The sequence below is a fragment of the Musca autumnalis genome, unplaced genomic scaffold, assembly GCF_047663935.1.
Source record: "Musca autumnalis isolate F117 unplaced genomic scaffold, ASM4766393v1 scaffold_2, whole genome shotgun sequence".
Taxonomy (NCBI): domain Eukaryota; kingdom Metazoa; phylum Arthropoda; class Insecta; order Diptera; family Muscidae; genus Musca; species Musca autumnalis.
The window spans coordinates 157,952,679-157,975,437 of NW_027411755.1; positions in this window are offsets into that span (position 1 = coordinate 157,952,679).

The following is a 22,759-nucleotide window of genomic DNA, read 5'->3' on the forward strand; positions in this document are numbered from 1 at the left end:
TCCTGAGAAAATAGCCTGAATGTTGCAAAAAACCCCTATGACACCATGTGGGGTGGTTGGAGCGCAAGATAACTCTAGAACGGATTTGCCGATTCGGTTCAACATTTGGCCTTAGTAATATTTTGTCCAAACATAGTTTAAGTTCGAAGATGAGCCATATCGGTCCACTCCTTCAGGTACCTCCCACACAAAAGATCTAAAATGTTCGGAAAAATTGTTCGTACGGTAACTCTTGAATGGAATGGCCGAATTGGTCCACACTTTACATATCCTAATATATCTACCAGATATAGATCAGGTTCAAATATGGACTATATTTGTCCACTCCATCCGGTACCTCCCACACAAAATTTCGGATAAGTTCACTTTAAGACCTGATATCGAATCACTTTGATTTTTGTTGAAGCAAATTGCATTCGCTGCCTCAATTACGATGGTAAAAGTTTTTTTCAGGGGCAAATCCATACTTTTTGAGGAAACAGCCCGAAGGGTGTAAATAGACACCATATACAATGGCTGGAGATCCACTTCCATAATGGTCAATGTCGATCCATTCCTTTTAGTATCTCCTCCGCAAATCTTTTGATCTTTAATCCTAATCAACATTTTTGTCGGTTCAAACGCCCAAAATTTTTAAAACCCCCTAAATACATACGTTTTTGGGAAATAACTGTTTCAATATACACAGGCTGAGGGTATATCTCTGTCGGCAAAGCCGACTGATACTTTTTACTTGTTATTTATTAATTAATTTATTTCATATTTTTACTTATAACTCAATTATTAGAATAAAGGAAGTGAAGCCACAACTACTGAGGTCTTAAGCTTACACAGGTATATTTACAAATTATCCAGAGAGGCCTTAACCTACACTTCTCTGAAAAATTTTGAAATACTCTGTGGAAGGTTACAGAAAGAGTGGATCCATATGGTCCATCTTCGAAGTTGATCAAAATTTGGACAAAATGTTACGAAGGCCAAATTTTGGACCGAATCGGTTGATCTGTTCGAGAATTGTCGTGCTCTCCAGACAGCCATCCAGAAGGACGAAGATAGCTAAGTCGACTCCAAGTTTTCTGAAACAGATTTCTTCCAAACACACTTTGGCCCTAAAATAATTATTTCGATGTGGCACATTTTAACTAAAGGCTGCGAGTATAAAAAAATGTAGATTGGGAAAAAATAAAATAATGTATGCCTATGAATACCTGGGATTGGACGCCAGAATTTCATTTTAAATGAATTCAAGACTGGTTGCGAGAGTTTTCCTTGTTCCTGATCAATTTATGAGAAGATCTATGATAGGAAACCAGAATTTCTATAAATAAAGTTCGACGATTGGACGCAAACATTAGTCTATTGACAGATGCACGATTGGGCGACAGAATTTGTCATTTACATACCCGCTAGAATTTCATGATGGATGGACTCACTATTGCTCAGCATTAGTTCTCTGCCGACATTCACAAATTCTTTGTGATAAGATCTACAATAGGGCACCAAAATATATTTAGGGAAATAACTTCAAATGGCTTCTTTATGACAATAACAACGATTGGACACCAGACTTTTCGAAATTGAAAAATTAACCATATTCTGACACCGCAGCGTGATAAAAGACCAAAAAAAAAACAAGACACGTGTTTTGGAGTTTTTTGTTAAGATATTTCTAAGGGTTTCCTATTCGTTGGTCTTACCGAAGTGATATCACTGAATTACATAACATTCACTGTGGTTGTGAGTTATTCGATAAATGATACACCCAAAAATATATGCGATTATTAATATATCCATTATTTTGAACATATGTTAACTCTGATATATTGTCAAAAAAAGTTCTGAAAACAAGGGGAAATTGGCCAAGCAGTCTTACGTCGTTTTATTTAAAAATAGTAATGAAAATTACTTCATCAGTAATATAAGTCTAAAATAAGGTTTACATCATTGCTAACTAAGAAATTTTCGCTAACATGAACTTTCAAAATTTTGGTCAGGATTTTGTTACAGAAATAAATAAATTCTTGCGTTTGGCAAAAGTGTAAACTTTATTTTGACGCGTCAAATTTTGGGTTATTTTGGTCATCTTCATTTATTCCTTATTGTAACGTTGGAAGGGCCCAATATTGTCTGGATTTTAATTCACAACAAAATACTTAAAAAAGTTACGTTTATATGCTATACATGTAATGTCTATAAGTCGGTGTAATAATGCAATAAAAAATTTTGAGAAGTGGCAACTTTATTTTGACGCTCACTGTATAACTTTTTGAAAACTCCTCTACATCGATCCCCAGAGCTTAGATGTTTATTCCCTCAGCATTTATGCTAACGAGGGTATATATACTTTTATACGCGCAAAATGTGCCTCACCGAAATAATGGTTTTAGACCCCAAGTATGTTTGGACGAAATGTGTTTCAGACAATTTGGAGTCGATTTAGCAATGTCCGTCCGTCTGTCTGTCTGGCTGATGCGCACGATAACTCTCGAACGGATGAACCGATTTGGTCCAAAATTTGGCTTTCGCAATATTTTGTCCAAACTAAGTTTAAGTTCGAAGATGGGTTATATCGGTTCACTCCTTCAGGTACCTCCCCTACAAAAGTTCAAAAACGTTCTGAAAAATTGTGCGCACGATAACTCTTGAAGGGAAGGACCGATTTGGTCCATACTATACGCATCCTATTAAATCTATCAGATATAGATCAGGTTTGAATACAGACTATATTTGCTCATTCCTTCGGATAGCTCCCACACAAAATTTCGGATAAGTTCACTTTAAGACCTGCTCTTGACTAACTTTGATTTCTGTTGAAGCAACTTGCAATCGCTGTCTCAATTACAACGGTAAAAAGTTGTAAAAAACTCCTATGACATCATATGTAGTAGCTGGATAGCACAATAACTCTCGAACTGATAAACCGATTTGGTCTATAATTTAGCCTACGTCATATTTTGTCCAAACTTAGTTTAACTTCTAAAATGGCCCATATCGGTCCTCACCTTAGGATACCTCCCCCACAAAAGTTCATCATTTGTGTGCAAGTGCAGTTTAAGGTCTGTTGGGAGATCATTTGGAAATGTATACCGATAATGTTCTTTATGGTCCTGTTTACAGCCATATTATGTTTTCCGTGGACAAGACCATGCTTCTGGTCCAACAGGTGTACGATTACCCACTGAAATGACTAGTGGGCGCGATATCTTTTGAAAAGATATGACTCTCAAAATAAGATTCACTTCCGTAATGCACTATGTCGGTTCATTCCCTCCTCCGCAAAACTTTTGAACTTTAATCCTAATCCAGATTTTTGTCGGCAAGTTCAAATGTCCAAAATGTGCCACAAAATTCTGAAAAGACCCTTAATATATTCGATCTGTCCGTAGATGAAAGTTCAAATTCACATAGGCTGAGGGTATATCTCTGTCAGCAAAGCCGACTGATACTTTTTTACTCATTTTTTATCTGTTGTCGACGGGCATTCTTGTATTTCTAAAGAATGCACAGCATCGCAGTAATCTACTGGCAAGGCCAAAATTGAGCGAAATGTTTAGCAAAAACCCTGTTCATAGAAAAAAATTCATCCGGATAATCGGCGGAAAGGTTACTGCAAAAATAAAAAAAATGCGAAATGTGTGTTTTTGGAAATATCGCGGTACTATTTCATTATGCTTTAAAGGAACTGTACATTTAACTGAGGGTGACGTAGGGGATGGAAAATAACAAGGAACGGTCCTGACCGGTTTTAACATGGCAAAGCCCGGGATTTATCTTGGTCCCTCTTTCATCTCAAGTGGACACTGCCATCCCCGTGGTATTACCTGGGGTAGCTGCCTTTAACACCCTTTAAAGGTAGTGAGCTAACATGTGCCGAGCGTTCACCAATAAGAACGTTAAAAACTTGGGTTTGGGCGTAGGGTTAGTAACCAAGGACCATGATCTGCGAATCTGCACCTGGAATGTTCGCACTCTTTATAGAGAAGGTGCAGTCTTTGCATTGACGGACGTACTTAAAAAGTACAAGGCCGATATTACTGCCATACAGGAAATACGATGGATTGGGAAAGGCGTCACAACAACACCTAAAGGTGACGCACTGTATTATAACTGCCATGACGTAAAGCAAGAGTTTGGTTGCGGATTCGTAGTTAGTCGGAGATTAAAACATCTGGTATCCAGCTTCACCCCAGTGAATGAAAGACTTGCTGCAATTCGAATAAAAGCTAAATTCTTCAACATCAGCTTTATTTGCGCTCATGCTCCCACTGAAGAAAAGGACGAACAGACCAAAGATATATTTTTTTGCGAGCGCTTAGAAGAAACATATGACCATTGCCCTGCCCATGACATTAAAATAATTCTACGCAATTTTAATGCCAAAATTGGAAAGGAGAATATCTTTGGCCCAACAGTCGGAAAATTTAGTCTCCACAGTGAAACAACGGACAATGGTACGAGGCTGATAGACTTTGCAGCTGCAAAAAACATGGTAGTTAGCAGTACCAGATTTAATCATCTCGACATTCATAAGGGCACCTGGCTGTTTCCAGATCAGAAAACAAGAAATCAAATTGATCATGTTGTGATAGGGTTTGATATAGCCCCCATATAGTGGTACCACCCGATTTCAAATGTTTTAAGGATTTAATCTTCATTTTTAGCCAGAATTGGTTGTCACTTGGCATTTGGAGTTCCCAATGGTACAGAGACTTTCCCACCAAAAATTATGGACATAAGTTCAGGTTTTGGTATAGCCTTCATATATCGGTGCTACACGATTTCAGGCATTTTAAAGTTTTTATCTAAATTTTTGGTCTAAATTGACTATAATTTTGTTCTCAGTGTCAAAAAAATGTATTTACTAAAAAGTTAAAAATAAAAGATAATTAAAAAAATTTAGTTTCAGTGTTTTATTTAGAAATGGGCTTAATATTTTGTCAGGCTAATAATTTGTCGCTTAGCCTCAATAAATATATTATTTCTCAAGATGGAATCTCTCAAATAAAACGCTTGCATTTAAATTATAAATGGTGGCAAAATTAAATGGCAAGCGTTTTATTTGAGAGATTCCATCATGAGAAAAAATATATTTATTGATGCTAAGTGACAAATTATATTCTAGTTTTAAGTTCATTTCTAAATAAAACACTGAAACTCAATTTTTTTTAAGTTATTTTTTTATGTTTTGTTTATTGTTGAAGTTCAATCTCATTTTCGATTGTTTGAGTGGAGTATTCCCCCATTGGCTCAACTTCATTTATTACTCTCTATTACAGAGAGTAATGTTTTTCAAAACGAACTGACAGTGTTGCAAAATTTTACTGATCGCTACCAATATCATGATTTCATCCCGGCGAAGGGAATTATCAATTGGCTTCTCAGTTTTTGAAATGATGCCTTTTTAGCGAAAAACCGAACTCTTTAAGTGTCTAGTATTCTCATGTGAACGAGAATCGCACTCACTTTTCGGCTTTTCCAAAGAAACACCAAAATCAAAATATTTTGCAACATGTCAGCACGTATCAACTAAGAATTCTTCGAATTCTGTGAGTTGAAAAGAACACCAACACAGTTGCCTGTGAGGTTGTTTATTGGAATTTTGTTTTTTTTTTTTTTTTGTTTTTAACAAAGCTCCAATTCGCCCGTGCCTCGGCTGTTTTTTGTTTGTTTTGTTTATTGTTGAAGTTCAATCTCATTTTCGATTGTTTGAGTGGAGTATTCCCCCATTGGCTCAACTTCATTTATTACTCTCTATTACAGAGAGTAATGTTTTTCAAAACGAACTGACAGTGTTGCAAAATTTTTCTGATCGCTACCAATATCATGATTTCATCCCGGCGAAGGGAATTATCAATTGGCTTCTCAGTTTTTGAAATGATGCCTTTTTAGCGAAAAACCGAACTCTTTAAGTGTCTAGTATTCTCATGTGAACGAGAATCGCACTCACTTTTCGGCTTTTCCAAAGAAACACCAAAATCAAAATATTTTGCAACATGTCAGCACGTATCAACTAAGAATTCTTCGAATTCTGTGAGTTGAAAAGAACACCAACACAGTTGCCTGTGAGGTTGTTTATTGGAATTTTGTTTTTTTTTTTTTTTTGTTTTTAACAAAGCTCCAATTCGCCCGTGCCTCGGCTGTTTTTTGTTTGTTTTGTTTATTGTTGAAGTTCAATCTCATTTTCGATTGTTTGAGTGGAGTATTCCCCCATTGGCTCAACTTCATTTATTACTCTCTATTACAGAGAGTAATGTTTTTCAAAACGAACTGACAGTGTTGCAAAATTTTACTGATCGCTACCAATATCATGATTTCATCCCGGCGAAGGGAATTATCAATTGGCTTCTCAGTTTTTGAAATGATGCCTTTTTAGCGAAAAACCGAACTCTTTAAGTGTCTAGTATTCTCATGTGAACGAGAATCGCACTCACTTTTCGGCTTTTCCAAAGAAACACCAAAATCAAAATATTTTGCAACATGTCAGCACGTATCAACTAAGAATTCTTCGAATTCTGTGAGTTGAAAAGAACACCAACACAGTTGCCTGTGAGGTTGTTTATTGGAATTTTGTTTTTTTTTTGTTTTTAACAAAGCTCCAATTCGCCCGTGCCTCGGCTGTTTTTTGTTTGTTTTGTTTATTGTTGAAGTTCAATCTCATTTTCGATTGTTTGAGTGGAGTATTCCCCCATTGGCTCAACTTTATTTATTACCCTCTATTACAGAGAGTAATGTTTTTCAAAACGAACTGACAATGTTGCAAAATTTTACTGATCGCTACCAATATCATGATTTCATCCCGGCGAAGGGAATTATCAATTGGCTTCTCAGTTTTTGAAATGATGCCTTTTTAGCGAAAAACCGAACGCTTTAAGTGTCTAGTATTCTCATATGAATGAGAATCACACTCACTTTTCGGCTTTTCCAAAGAAACACCAAAATCAAAATATTTTGCAACAATCGAAAATGAGATTGAATCTTCAACAATAAACAAAACAAACAAAAAACAGCCGAGGCACGGGCGAATGGAGCTTTGTTAAAAATAAAAAAAAAACCAAATTCCAATAACAATCTCACATGCAACTGTGTTGGTGTTCTTTTCAACTCACAGAATTCGAAGAATTCTTAGTTGATGCGTGCTGACATGTTGCAAAATATTTTGATTTTGGTGTTTCTTTGGAAAAGCCGAAAAGTGAGTGTGATTCTCATTCATATGAGAATACTAGACACTTAAAGCGTTCGGTTTTTCGCTAAAAAGGCATCATTTCAAAAACTGAGAAGCCAATTGATAATTCCCTTCGCCGGGATGAAATCATGATATTGGTAGCGATCAGTAAAATTTTGCAACACTGTCAGTTCGTTTTGAAAAACATTACTCTCTGTAATAGAGAGTAATAAATGAAGTTGAGCCAATGGGGGAATACTCCACTCAAACAATCGAAAATGAGATTGAACTTCAACAATAAACAAAACAAACAAAAAACAGCCGAGGCACGGGCGAATTGGAGCTTTGTTAAAAACAAAAAAAAAAACAAAATTCCAATAAACAACCTCACAGGCAACTGTGTTGGTGTTCTTTTCAACTCACAGAATTCGAAGAATTCTTAGTTGATACGTGCTGACATGTTGCAAAATATTTTGATTTTGGTGTTTCTTTGGAAAAGCCGAAAAGTGAGTGCGATTCTCGTTCACATGAGAATACTAGACACTTAAAGAGTTCGGTTTTTCGCTAAAAAGGCATCATTTCAAAAACTGAGAAGCCAATTGATAATTCCCTTCGCCGGGATGAAATCATGATATTGGTAGCGATCAGTAAAATTTTGCAACACTGTCAGTTCGTTTTGAAAAACATTACTCTCTGTAATAGAGAGTAATAAATGAAGTTATTTTTTTATTTTAATTTTCTTCAACATTTTCTTCAACTAAATCACAAAATAAATTAAAAAAAAAACATTTTTCTTACAAAATTTTTATAATTTGTTTCATTAAATTTTTTGTTATAACATGCAAACCGATTTCGCTCGAATCTTCGCTATGAGTAGATAACGTAAATATTTGCTGAAGAAAAAAATGTAGTTAAATGGCCCACTGTTTCATTTCAATGACACGAATTTGTATTTATTTAAAACAATTAATTTGTAACCGATTGCCATCTTCAGGTGACGATTAAAAAAAGAACAATAACAAAGTGGAAACAAAGCCCTTTTTAAATTACTCCTTTTACATAGTTTTAATTTCACTGAAATTCATTGCCACTTTATGATCAAGTAACCTAATAATCACATAACCTCACTATATGGGAGCAATATCATGACCAAAATATCTTAGTTTGAAAGTCATGTCTGTTGTTTGTGCGTTCGTAACAATTTTATGGACGACACATCTAAATAAACCATTCAATGTCATCTTCTGGATTTCCTTGTGGTGTTGTGCCACCACACAACTCTGCCAAGGAAAACATTTAGAACCACACACCATCACAAAATGCCACAAGGCATATTTGCAACAAATGTAACTCCTATAAACGAATAATACTTGAATGGAAATTTGGTGTTCGGTTGTTAGAGGGGGAACTGGTGGTTTTGCATTGCAAAGTGTTTCGTTTTTTTTTTTTCTTTAGCATATCATTTGGTTATGGTTTTTGGCTTTTCCACCCGCCAACACTTGACGGATTTAATTATTTCGATTTAAACTCCTTCTTTTTTCTGGTTTATTATCCATTTTAGCCATGGTCATGGAATCGTTTTTCTGCTTTTACGTTTGTCACATAAAAAATAACAAACACAAGAACTAAAGCTAAGATCTGTAGTGGTAACATGGAACTCATTTCAGTTGATTTCTGTAGTCGGTGTTTTTGTGGCGTTTTGAGAGATTTTTGAGCCTTTGCGTGTTTGTGGCATTCCAATTCACATGCATCATGTCGCCTTCGTAATGAGAAAATATGGTGTTTGTGTTACAATAAAGTTTAACTTCGCACTTATATTTCCGTTCGCTTTGTAGCATGGTAGATGGCGTGGCTCTGCTCTACCATCATCATGATGGTGTGCCATTTTGCCTTGACCAAATGCTGGCTTGCTTCCTTTGGTAAATGTTGTGGGTTAAGTTGTACATTGAATTTTATTAATACTTTGATTTCATCCATGACCCTCTACCCGTCGTATATGAAATAAAATCAGTTCGGTGTTGTGTTTTTAAGTTTTGTTGTTGTTGTGTTTGTTTTTTGGAGTATAAATGACAATTAAAATTATAGTGACATGAATGTGCTATTTGAACTCACTCATTATTGCATAAGAATAGAGATGTGTTTTGGTAAATGCTTAACAAAGGTGACCATACTTTGCAAACTTTGTCAGAATGGCTACGTATATAATTATGACAAATGTTTAAGTAAAGTGACAATGTTCACACAGTTTGGTAACCCTATTTCAGGAAAATACTGAGGTTAGATACACAGAAAATTTTAGTTTTTCAATCGATAAAATATTTTTCATGTTAACAAACTGGTTTATCGATGTTTTAATTTTTATTTGATAAAAAATGTCACATATACAATAAGGTTTGTTAAATATCAAAGTAAATATCGATAAAAATATGTTCATATTTACAATTATTTTTTTGATTTTTTTGTTCAATACAAACCCAAAAGACACAAAAAGACAGATACATACACACATAAATGGTGGTGGTTGCTTCGTTTATTGAAATGTTCAGAAATGCCAAACACAAAAGCAACAACAGACGCTAGGTACATACACAATTATAAATCGTGCAAGAAATAACAAATGAAAAAAAAAACAGAATGGAACAATTTATAACAAAATAATAATTTAGCGTCCCACTTCAATTTAAATAGAAGAAACCAAGTAAGAATGTATCAGTCAGGTGTGCTGATAGAGATATACCCTCAGCCACAGACCCAAAACAAAAACAAACAAAAACACACACAATAATTATGCCGTATATAAAATATATTGATTTTGTATCACGAGTTTGCTTAAAAAACTATTTGTACCGTAATGTTGGGCTATACCACATCATTGAGATATACCAAACAATATCTCAAGAAGTATGGACTTGCGTAAGAAAAAAATTGTACCGTTATAAAGGGAGCCGCATGGACAACTTGCTGAAAAAAATTTCAAGACGATCCGAGAGGAGCTTTTAAACTTCTCTTTTTTTCAGAATTTTTTTGTGGGAGGTACCCGAAGGAGTGGACCGATATAGTCTATATTCCAACCTGATACATGACAAGATAAAATAATATGTTGTGTGAAGTCTGCATCACTCAGAAACTCCCTGCAAGAATTATCTTGCGGACTTGCCATTTTGGGTGGTGCCTTCAGGGTTTCTAGGAAAATTTTGCCCAATATCTAAGCAAGTATGGACTTGCGCAAGAAAAAATTGTACCGTCGTTAAGGGAGCCGAATGGACAACTTACTGAAACAAATTTAAAAACGATCCGAGAGGAGCTGTTAAACTTCACTTTATCCGAATTTTTTGTGGGAGGTACCCGAAGGAGTGGACCAATATAGTCCATATTCGAACCCAATCTATATTTGGACGGAATAATAAGATGTTAAAAGTTTGGAGCAAATCGATTGCTCCCTTCGAGAGTTGTCGTTCACACAATTTTACAGACAAATTTGGAACTTTTGTACCCCGAAGGAGTGGACCGATAAGGCCCATCTTCGAACTTAAACTAAGTTTGGACAAAATATTATAATCAAAACCAAAATTTGTTTCGAATCGGTTGATCCGTTCGAGAGTAATCATGCGCATCAGCCAGACAGACCGACGGACACTGCTAAATCGAACCCAATCTGTCTGAAACGAATTTCGTCCAAATATACTTGGGGTATAAAACCATTATTTCGATGAGGCACATTTTTGGCCGTATCGAAATGTATTTACCCTTTTAGCCTAAAGGCTGAGGGTATAACAAATAAAACACTTTAAATATAAAATACATGAATCTCGTTAAACGCTTCTCGTTTGTTGTGAAATAAAACAAGTTCTCCTGTTAAATTAAAAATCATCTGCGGAAAATCGGCATCTGGATTAAAATATAATAAATAAGTACATCACATTTAAAATATATAAAATAGTAGATATTACCGTGCGATTGCTTCTTCGTCCAGTAAAATATTCCCATTCTCCTTTTTCAGATTTTTGAATTCGATTACAAAATTTGGTTCCAATCATAAAATGTATAAGCACCATTATTTTCACATAAACACTGATTTATTTTCACACTTTTCGATCTGATCACAACGAACGTCTTAAACAAACTGCCACCTAAAGCGTTGTACACACGATCAGTTTTGACTGTCATTTTTGCTCAAATAATCGGTTGCTTGCCAGTGTGTCCGTTTAATTTTGTCAGTCATCATATTTTGTGGTTGCTGGACTGTTTGACAGTAGTCGATAATTCCGAAAAACCGACAGTCAAAACTGATCGAGTGTACCCCGCTTAACTGTTGGTTAAAAAAATAAATGCTTCTTACATTATCGAAACAGAACAAAACATTTTTATACCCTCCAAATGGCTGAAATTTGGTATTTGGTCTTCATTTGGGGTATAAAACGTTCTACATAAAATTTGTTGGTATAGGTCCACGCCTTCATATAGCCCACAAGAACGGTATCTCCCGATTTTCGGTATTTTGAAGATTGTGGCCACAATATTCCAGCGAAATGGCTGAAGGTAAAAGCCTTTCGAACTGAAAGTCGTCGGTATAGGTCCACGTTTCGATATAGCCCCCATAGAACGGTACCCCCCGATATTCGTAGTTCTGAAGGTTGTGTCGTCAATATCCCACCGAAAGACTGAAATTTGTTTTTTAGGCTTCCATGGGGTTATAAAATATTCCAGAAGAGAATTAATCAGCATAGAAGCGTACCTCTTGATTTTCAGTATTTTGCAGGTTTTAGCCACATTATCTTACCGAAATATCGAAAATTTGGTATTAGAGTCTTCCTTGAGTTTAAAAACTTTCCGCCAATAATTTGTAGGTGTAGAACGACGTTTTGATATAGCCCCCATAGAAAGGTAACCCCCAAATTTCGGTATTTTGAAGGTTAGCCACATTTTTTACCCAAACTTATGAAATTTGGTATTTAGGAAACTAAATGTTCCATTTTACTTCAATATACAATCGTTGAAAGCCATTATAATAACAAAATTGGTTCAAAAACTTAAAACAATTTCAATGAATTATTTGTTTGAAATCATTTATCGGTCGCTTTTTAGTAACATTTTCATGTTTGATAAATATTTTCCCAATCTGTTTGTAATATTTTATCGACATTCGGCAAAAATATGGTGATGAAACTTTTAATAAAATTTTTCGGGGTGGCTTTTTTCTGTGTATCTATTTATTTATTAGCTAGTTAGTAGTAATAGTTAGCTAATAGCTAAGTCCCACTTGAACCGGACTATATACGTTTGAAAGCATAGGCAAAATGGAGTATAATGGTATTTTTAATTTTTCGTTTTCTCATCGTTTTGACCTTTTAGAGGTCAAACAAATTTCAAAGGTCAACATTTTTCAAAAAAATATTTTAAATACTTGTAATCGTCGTACGATGCTGGGATTGGTGTCACATTAATTTTTGATGTCCTTTTTATCCTGGAATGCAATAATTTATAATTATTATATAAAGCCTATACTCTCCTCTTTAATATGACACCAATCCCAGCATCGTACGACGATTACAAGTATTTAAAATATTTTTTTGAAAAATGTTGATCTTTGAAATTTGTTTGACCTCTAAAATGTCAAATCGAGGTGAAAACGAAAAATTAAAAATGCCATTTTACTCCATTCTGCCTATATTTTCAAACGTATATTGTCCGGTTCAAGTGTAATTTTGGCTGTAGGACAGTGTAATCTTAAAACTATGAATAAATGATCTTAAAGCTGGTCACCCTTGACCAAATAAAGTTTCCTTTCCTTCATATATACTTAAATCATATCAAAAATTGTATGTGTCCATTATACACGTTTGCATGTTCTATATGCACTTGTATTTTAGCAAACATGCAATAATTTCTCTGCTCTGCTGCTGCACTTAGTGTAACAAAGACATTTTCAAATTGGCTACAAAATTAGGAACGCAAAACTAAACCAAAGTACACAACTTATGAAAGGAGAAATGAAGCTTTGTCGTTTTCTACTCTACTCAGGTGTCATGGTAAAATGTTCAATAACTTTATCAAAAACCCGTGTTGCAAAAAATGTGGAGAGCATTATTGTAAAATGTTGTTGCAAGCAGAAGTAGAAGAATAAGATCAACATGCAACAAATAAATAAACAACAATTCCACAAGAGGTGGGAGTTGCGCAGGATCAAACCCGGTAATGTTAAGGAGATGAATGTGACACTTAACATGTGTATGGTTAGCTGGAAAACAATCACCCGTTTTAGGATCAAATGAATTTCCTGGTGTCCCCCTGCTACAAAGATTAGCGTTACACACAACGAAACACTGAAACGAGTGAATTGAGACAGTAATGCATGCCACAGAATATGAACAAACATATCAGGTGTATTGTTACACATGTTGCAACAAATGTACGAAGTTCGTTTTGTGACAGTTTTCTTATGAGCTTGTTGCTTGGTTGAGGTTTCGTTTTTCTTGTTGTCTTTACTGGGATTTTTCATCCTTTGGAGTGTGCCTAGTTGCCTATTTAAGTTGCTCATTAAAATCATGTTTAGCAGTCATTTTTGCATACCATTTTTTGTATTGTGTATTTCATGCGGATGAAATCAAAGCACCCTTCTAGGGATGAGAAACGTCGTAGAAGTGTACATTAAATTATACTCTTTGGAATTACTTATAGTTCGTAACATAAGCTGTATTTACATTTGTGTTGGCTTAGATTCCAGACGTAACGCCGTGTTGCAATGGTTACCATGTTCGCCGTGCACATAGTTACCTGAGTTCGAAACCAAAGCAATACAACTTCACTTTTTAACTATGTGCAAAGAAGTCACAATGTAACTGAAATATTTTCATTTATATTTTTTGTTAGACAGAGAACAACATCTTTCTGATGCATTAACCATATTTAAACATTGCAGAGGAATTCAAGGTCAAAGTTTAAATTTTGCATCAAAATATAAGCGTTTTTGAGTTTTTCATGTGTTCCAATCTACTAATAAAGATCAAAGACCAACAAACAAACCACAAAACTACAAAAGTTAAAAAAATGTAACAAATTTGTTAAATTCTTTTTTAATCTTTTTCATAAAATTTGAAATTTTGTTCAAAAATTTATAAAATCGATATAATTTGGCACATTTATTTCTAGACAGAATATAGTCACATATTCCAAATATCATCAAAATCGGACGCATATAGCAGGAAATACGTGAAATCGGCCGAAAATATATATGGGACCTATATCCAATATTTCGATAAAATTGGCACATTTATTTCTAGGCAGAATTCAGTAAGATATTAGTCACCCTTTTAAAAGGAAAAAGGATCAATAGAAATTGTTGTGAAAAAAATAAAATATGCCCGTGTAAATTTGAAAATGAAAGACACCCAGATTTTTACTACTTTTACCGTTATAAACAGTGTTCGAAAATAAACACTATGGTATCGTACCGTACCGTTCTGTACCGTACCAAGGTGGATAGGTACACTACGATAATGTACCATACCGGTACACAAACACTAAAAAATATTTTAGTGATACTGTACCGGAGCACAACGAAAATCTTACTGTACCGACTGCGGTACACTACGATTTCTAGTGTACCGACTGCGGTACGCTACGATTTTATAGTGAACCGACTGCGGTACAGTACGATGATCGTAATGTACCGCTGGTCGGTTCACTAAAACATAACGTACCGGTAATATACCATACATGTGTGGTTTGTGAATTGTGATGAAAATTTGTATATTTGATGTTTTGATAATAAGAGTAAGAATAGTAAATAAAATTCAAGATTATATAAATTAAAAGCACGAATGTGGTAAATTCGGTCGGTTACGAATTTTGCGAAAATTTGTGTGAAATATGAAGATAGCTAAATTGCCAATAAATACATATTTTCAATTAATTCTATAAGAAGTTTTAAGTGAACCACTTCCTATTATGGCATTCGGGTTGAAGTCCTCATTATTAATGTATGTTTTTCTATTTACTCCTTTGAGAAATTTTTATTATGGGCTCATTAGGTCATTGTAGTCAATGTAAATATCAAAACATTATCATACCCTACACAATGTGAAAAGGGTATTATAAATTTGTTTTTCGAAAAATTCATGTAACACCGCGATTTTGAACTTCGTAATTTTCTTCCCAAACTTCGTTAAAGTTCAAAGATGCGCCATATCGGGTCACTCCTTCCCCACAAAAGTTCAAAAAATTTCCAAAAAATTGTGTGAACGATAACTTTCGATTGGAGCGCTCTATTGGGTTCAAAATCAGTACATTATGTTATTCCTCCTACATGTACATACATCGAGTTCGAATATAGACTTTATCGATCCACTCTTTCGAGTACCTTCTACACTTAATTTGGAGAAAGTGAAGTTTAAGAGCTCCTCTCGGATCGTTTTGAATTTTTTTCAACATAAGTTTGAAGCAGATGTTTGCTAATTAAAATTGTTGGCATATGCCAGCAATAATATGAAAAAAGTGGAAAACTAATGCCCAGTGCAAGTAGTGTAGGGTATCGCATGTTCGGCCCCATCCGACTATAGCCCTCTCTTACTTGTTTTTAAAATATCGTTTGTTCCTTAGTTAAATAATTAGACACTTTTTACAACAAGTTAGAAAGTCGTTAAGTTCGGCCTGGCCGAACTTGTTATACCCTCCACCACGAGTTGTATTGAAGCAAAATGGAACAATTAGTTTCTGAAGAAGGCTAAATACAAAATTTCAGCAAGTTCGGTAAAACAACGTGGCTAACCTTACAAAATACCGAAATTCGGGAGATAACTACAAATTTCAGGCGGAAAGTTTTTAGACTCAAAGAAGACTAAACACCAAATTTCCAATAATCCGGTAAAACATTCAAAATACCGAAAATCAAAAGATAGGTTTTTTATGTGGGATATAGGAACCCGCGGACCTATACTTTTAATTCTTTTCAGGAATATTAAATAACCCCACGGAAGACTAAATAAAGAATTTCACTTTTCGGTGGAATAATGACGTCACAACCTTCAGAATTACGAAAATGGGGAGGAACCGTTCTATGGACCTATACCGACGAATTTCAGTTTTACCCCCAAGTTTTTTTACCCCCAACGAAGACTAAATATAAAAATTCAGCCATTTCGGTGTGATAATGTGGCTGAAACCTTTAAAATACCGAAAAGCGGGTGGTACCGTTCTATGGAGCTATATCAAAACGTGGACCGATATAGCAAATTTGCAATACCAAACATCATAGGAGCAATAGAAACTTCTATACAAAATTACAACGCTCTATCTTAAAAATTGCGAGCTGTATCTTGATTTCAACAGACGGACAGACAGACGAAAATGGTTATATCGACTTAGAATTTTACCCTGATCAAGAATATATATACTTTGTGGGGTCTCCGATGAATATTTCGATGTGTTACAAACGGAATGACAAATTTAATTATACCATCCATATTATGGTGAAGGGTATAAAAAGGGGATACTGTTCACTACAAACAAAATACATGGGTATTATTTGTTGGTACAGGTAATATTAATGTGGATTATATAGCAAATATTAAATTTTTTTGAATAATCTTTTTCGCAAAAAATCCGAATGACACCAAAATACTAACATTCTTCTTTACTTATTCACGTAAATGATTTTATAATTCATGAATTTTCACCAACTTGGTAAATTTATTTATTTATAAACGATTAAAATGTAATTAATTTATATAATATTGAATTTATTTATTATACTTGCATATTACAATTAATATTTCCTCATAAATAAAAAAACACATGTGTGGTACATTACCGGTACGTTATTTTTTTAGTGAACCGACAAGTGGTACACTACGATATTTTAGTGTACCGACTGCGGTACGCTACGATTTTTTAGTGTACCGACTGCGGTTCACTACGATTTTCGTTGTGCTCCGGTACGGTACGCTAAAATATTTTTTAGTGGTTGTGTACCGGTACGGTACAGTAAAATATTTTTTTAGTGATACCGTACCTGGAGCGGTACGTTATTATAGTGTGCTGTTTCTTTTCGAACACTGCTCCAAATTGTCTGAAACACATTTCGTCCAAACATACTTCGGGTCTAAAACCGGTATTTCGATGAGGCACATTTTGCCCGTATGAAAGTGAATATACCCTCGTTAGCATAAATGCTGAGGGTATAAAAAGGACCAAATGTAAAAGGAACTTTATTTAAACTAGTTATTAGAAATATTAAAACTATTCAATTGGGAATTAAAGAGTGACCAATAGACGTCCTTCTTGTAAACAAAAAAGTTTACATAAAATGTTTATGTATAAAGTACTCGTACAGTTATGTTGATTAAAGTAATAGCATGTAATACATTACTCAAGAATTTCGCTTCTTTCATGGAGTGTATCTAAGAATTGCAGCAAATTGCAGCTTCGGCCATTTGGCACTTGAAACAGTCATCCCTTTCAAATAAAATTATACAAAAATTACATACGACAAAATCCGACTGTTTGAGACACAACTATATTTCCATAAACAGTGTGTACGAAACATGCAAGTTTCCTGAATTTGACTCGGTTTACCAATTCACCTTATTTGATAACCTCCTGTTATTTTTGTTAATACGTTGTAGAAAACGCTTGAAAAAGCTCGAATCTGAAATAATTTTGCTGATAGTTAATGCCACTATTTTGATAGGAGTGGGATATTGTTGTTATATGTATGATAATTTCAACCTACAGACGTTCTAATTGTGGACATAGAGTATATTACAACTTTCGAATTGGGAATTGAAGACAGTCCATTGGCCTTAAAAAAGTTTACAGTGTCATGATAATGGCTATATCTTCATTTAGTTGGTATGCGTTTTGTATTCTTGTTATTTCACGTCAAATAAATCGAGATAGAAAACCGTTAGTATAAACATGACTATTGTTTCAATTAAATTAATTAATTTATTTCAAATTCAAACCAGGCAGGTTATTAAAGAAGGAATATTAAAAACAAAAGTACCGATATATATGTATAGAAACTACATGCATATATACACTTCCATACGGGCAAAATGTGCCTCATCGAAATAATGGTTTTAGACCCCAAGTATGTTTGGACGAAATGTGTTTCAGACAATTTGGAGTTGATTTAGTAATGTCCGTCCATCTGTCTGCCTGGCTGGCTGGAGCGCACGATAACTCTCGAACGGATCAACCAATTAGGTCCAAACTTTGGCTTTCGTAATATTTTGACCAAACTTAGATTAAATTCGAAGATAGGTTATATCGGTCCAATCCTTCCGGTACCTCCCCCACGAAAGTTCGAAAATGTTCTTGAAGAGAGTAACCGATTTGGTCCATACTTTGCAAATCGTGAAGTTTATAGCAGACTTAGGTGAGGTTTCAATATGGACTCAATCGGTCTACTCCATCGGGTACATCCCACACAAAATTTCGGAAAAGTTCAGTATAGGACCTGCTCTGGAATCGCTTTGATTTTTGTTGTAACCACTTGTATTCACTCCCCCCATACGACGGTACAAGTTTCATCAGGCGCAAGTCCATACTTCTTGAGAAAATAGCCTTAAAGGTGCAAAAAAAAAACCCTATGATACCGTGTGTAGTGGTTGGAGCGCAAGATAATTCCCGAACGGATCTGCCGATTCGCTCCAAAATTTGGCCTTCGTATCATTTTCTTCATACTTAGTTTAAGTTCGAATAAAAGCCATATCAGTCCACTCCTTCAGGTACCTCCCCCACAAAAGTTCAAAAATGTTCAGGAAAACTGTGCGCACGATAACTCTTGAACGGAGTGACCGATTTGGTCCATACTCTGCACAACCTAATATGTCTACCAAATATAGATTAGGTTCGAATATGGGCTATATTAGTCCACTTCTTCGGGTACCTCCCACACAAAATGTCGGTTAAATTCACTTTAAGACCTGCTCTGGGACCTCTTTGATTTTTATTGAAGCATCTTGCATTCGCTGCCTCAATTACGGCAGTAAAAGTTTTTTCAGGCGCAAGACCATATTTCTTGAGAAAACAGCCCGAAACGTGTAAAAACACCTACACCACCGTATGCAGTGGCTGGAGAGCACGAACCGAACACTACGTTCGTCCACACTTTGGATATCGTAATATTTCTTCGAAAATTAGATGAAATTCGAAGCTGGTGCTTTTAGGTCCACTCCTTTCGGTACCTCCCCCACAAAAGCTCGAGAATATTCCCTAAAATGGTACGCGCGATATCTCATAAACGCAGCAACCTTGGGGTACCACTTACACAAATGTTCCACATTTTTGTGTGGTTAAGGGTCTGTTCGAGGATTCTTTGGACATTTTTACCGAAGGTTTTCCTAGTGGCCCTGCTTATCTATCGATATCCCCCACAAATTTTTGGGCTTTAATCCAATCCTTATTTTTGTCGGTTCATACGACCAACATTTTGGAAACCAAAATAAATACATACGTTTTTTTTTTTTTGGAAAAAAGTGTTTCACTCCACACAGGCTGAAGGTATATCTCTGTCAAAAGTCATGTATAGCAATTTAATTTGGGTGTTACTGAAATCGGCTGCATCTTAGTATCCAAAAACCAATAAAACGTCGCTATATGTATGTATATCACTATAAACATCATCTTTAATATGTACTCTGTCCTGGCTTGTTCCATCTCTATAGGATTTTTCGTACAATTCGTTTTGTTTTTCTGGTCTGTCATAGTTGTCTTGAGTGTTAAGTATTTGTGACAGTTGTGGCATGCCAGCCATACTATGTTAAGTAATATGGCTCCATTCCTGCGATCGGCCTGTCTACTTCATGCATTGTTGGCCTGTGCCAAAGTTTGTGGTTACGGAAAGGATGGAGATTTTGTATTTGTTGTATTATATGCCTACATTGTTGTCTCAATTGATACGGTTGATGGGACTCAGACGAAAATTATGAATACACTGTGTGTAATTTTTTGAGTCATGTTTTATTAACCATATTCTGACTCCACAGTGCGATAGAAGACCAAAAAATAGAAGACACGTGTCTCGCCGTTTTGCCCTATCTCGTCAACTTTCGCGGTTATAGGCCTCCAAAGGTTTGAGGCTTTGATGTAAAACAACCAACTGCAAAGATATCCAAACGCCCAAAATTAAGGATACCGTCAACTACAAAAATGTACCTAAGATTTCAGTAAACAACTTTCTAGAACATATGAGGATTCTAGGAATGATTCTCAGGGCTGAAATTCAAGAACAATTAAATTATTTTTAACATTCCCCCTGCTTAGGTTTGGTAATAACAAACTGTTAAAAACTGAAGTAAATTTGAAAGGTTTGGTATTTACGGACCTGAACAGGAGAGAATGATCTAAAATAATCGAATTCTGAGCTTGAAGAATCGTTCCTTGAATCTTCATATGTTCTAGAAAGTTCTTTATTGAAATCTTAGGTACATTTTTGTAGTTGACGGTATCCTTAATTTTTGGGTGTTTGGGAATCTTTGGACCAGAATCGGAGAAATAACAAAAGTTTTTTGCTATTTTCACCTTTAAGAACCGTTCATAGACATTTCGCATGTTTCTGAAAGTTGTTCATTGATGTCTTTGCTACATTATTGCAGTTGGTTGTTTTCTTGAATAGTGAACGGTTTAGTATCTGTGGACCGGAACCAGAGAAAACAGGATAAAAATCCCATTTGATTTCTTACTTTGACCTTTAAGGACCTATACAGAGATCGTATGTTCTAGAAAGATGTTTATTGGGATCTGAGGTACATTTTTGTAGTTGGTTGTCTGCTTCAAATTTGATAGCAGCAACCAAAAACCGAGAAAAATTTTTAAAAGAAATTTGACCTTGGCGATTTTGACCTTGCAGATGAAGTTTGATGGATTATATGTATTCACAATTTTTGTTCCTCAAGACAAGACCTACAACTTTGGCTCTGAGATAAATACAAAATTCCCAACGGTTTGAAAGATATAGTCTTGGAAAATGACCCCTTTTTACATCAAAGTCTCAAACCTTTGGAGGCCTATAACCGCGAAAGTTGATGAGATAGGGAAAAACGGCGAGACACGTGTCTTCTATTTTTTGGTCTCCTATCACGCTGCGGTGTCAGAATATGGTTAATAATTTTCGTGTTGCACAGTGATATATTATGTAAAATAAAATTATTCTAAACTGGTTTTATAACATTTCATAATATTGTTAGAACTATTTTGAGTAATAAAATATTTAAAATAATAATTCCTTGGAATAATAAAGAGTATTGGAAGTTCTCTATTTAATAAATATAACTCTGCCTTCATTCGTTTGGAAAGTATGAATTTTTTGTCGCTATACTATCGGAAGCCAACGGTAAGAGAACAGTTTGAAATCGATTATATGTATTTACAGGACAAATATTCAGTTGGTATCTGTTCTAGTATCATCTGAATGAAACATTGCCTTAGTTGTCGCAGGATTTACATAACATATACTCCAAACAAAGTTAATTTTTTGCACATTTAGGAATTAATTTTATAGTCTCCAATTAGCATATATAAAGTTATCAAAATTTAAAACAAGTTGGAATCAAAATGAAGAGTTCTAATTACAATTTATGACGCCATTTTCATTTCCAATACCCTCGAATGTCAATTGGTAATATAATTAAAAAATTCAGGTGTCACCACAACAAGTTTCAGCTAAACAAAAGACAAAACAAAAACGGCGAATCAACATAAATTTGTATTTGAACCTCCATTTGAAATTTTAAAATTAAGCAAAATACTTTAATGGCTCCCATAAAATTTAACAAATAATGATGGCACCCTCTAATAGCGACCGACATGAAAATGGTGACATATTCAAATGAGCAAAATTAAGAAACAATAGCGATCAACTTATTAATCAATGGCCAATATGAATGGGTGTGGGTTTTAATGGAATTCCGAAAATAATATATACAATATATTTTATGGTTTTTGTGAGAAGTAAATAAAAATGGCGTTGTGTTCGATCGATTCGAAACATATGTATGTATTTTAAGCATGATATCCGGGATCTGTTGTTTAAACAAATTGGCGAAGAAGAACTTATCCAAAATTATCACCATTATATTTCTATTGGCATGTCTAAATGGACCTTAAATATAGAAATTGATCAGCGTTGCGATCTGCTTAAACTTTACAAATGGGATTTCACTCCTCACAGTGAAGGGACGGAAGGCAAAATTAACTCAGTTGTGAAGGCTGAGCATAACTGCTCATCAAATCCTGTACAAAGAAGTGCTTGATATTTAAGATTTAGTCGACCCATGAGCTCATTTTCCATGAAAACACGAAGAAAGCGGTCCCGTACATTATGCTGGACTTGAGTGGGGGTGCCTATTCTCTTCGAACATTTGGTGCAGTCGAATTACGGCCTTGCGTTTAGCTAGTGTTCACACTTTTTGTATCGGCAACAAGCGTCGCAACTAATCCCCATTGAGATCATTTTCAACACATTCTGGGTTCCTTCTGAGATTGTTTGAGGTTTCCTATATTTCATTTTGAGCGCAGCCAACTTAATTTCTATAGACTCATTCTTGAGGATCCCTATCTGATTTTCAAAGCTGTCAAGTTGTTTGTCGTCAAATC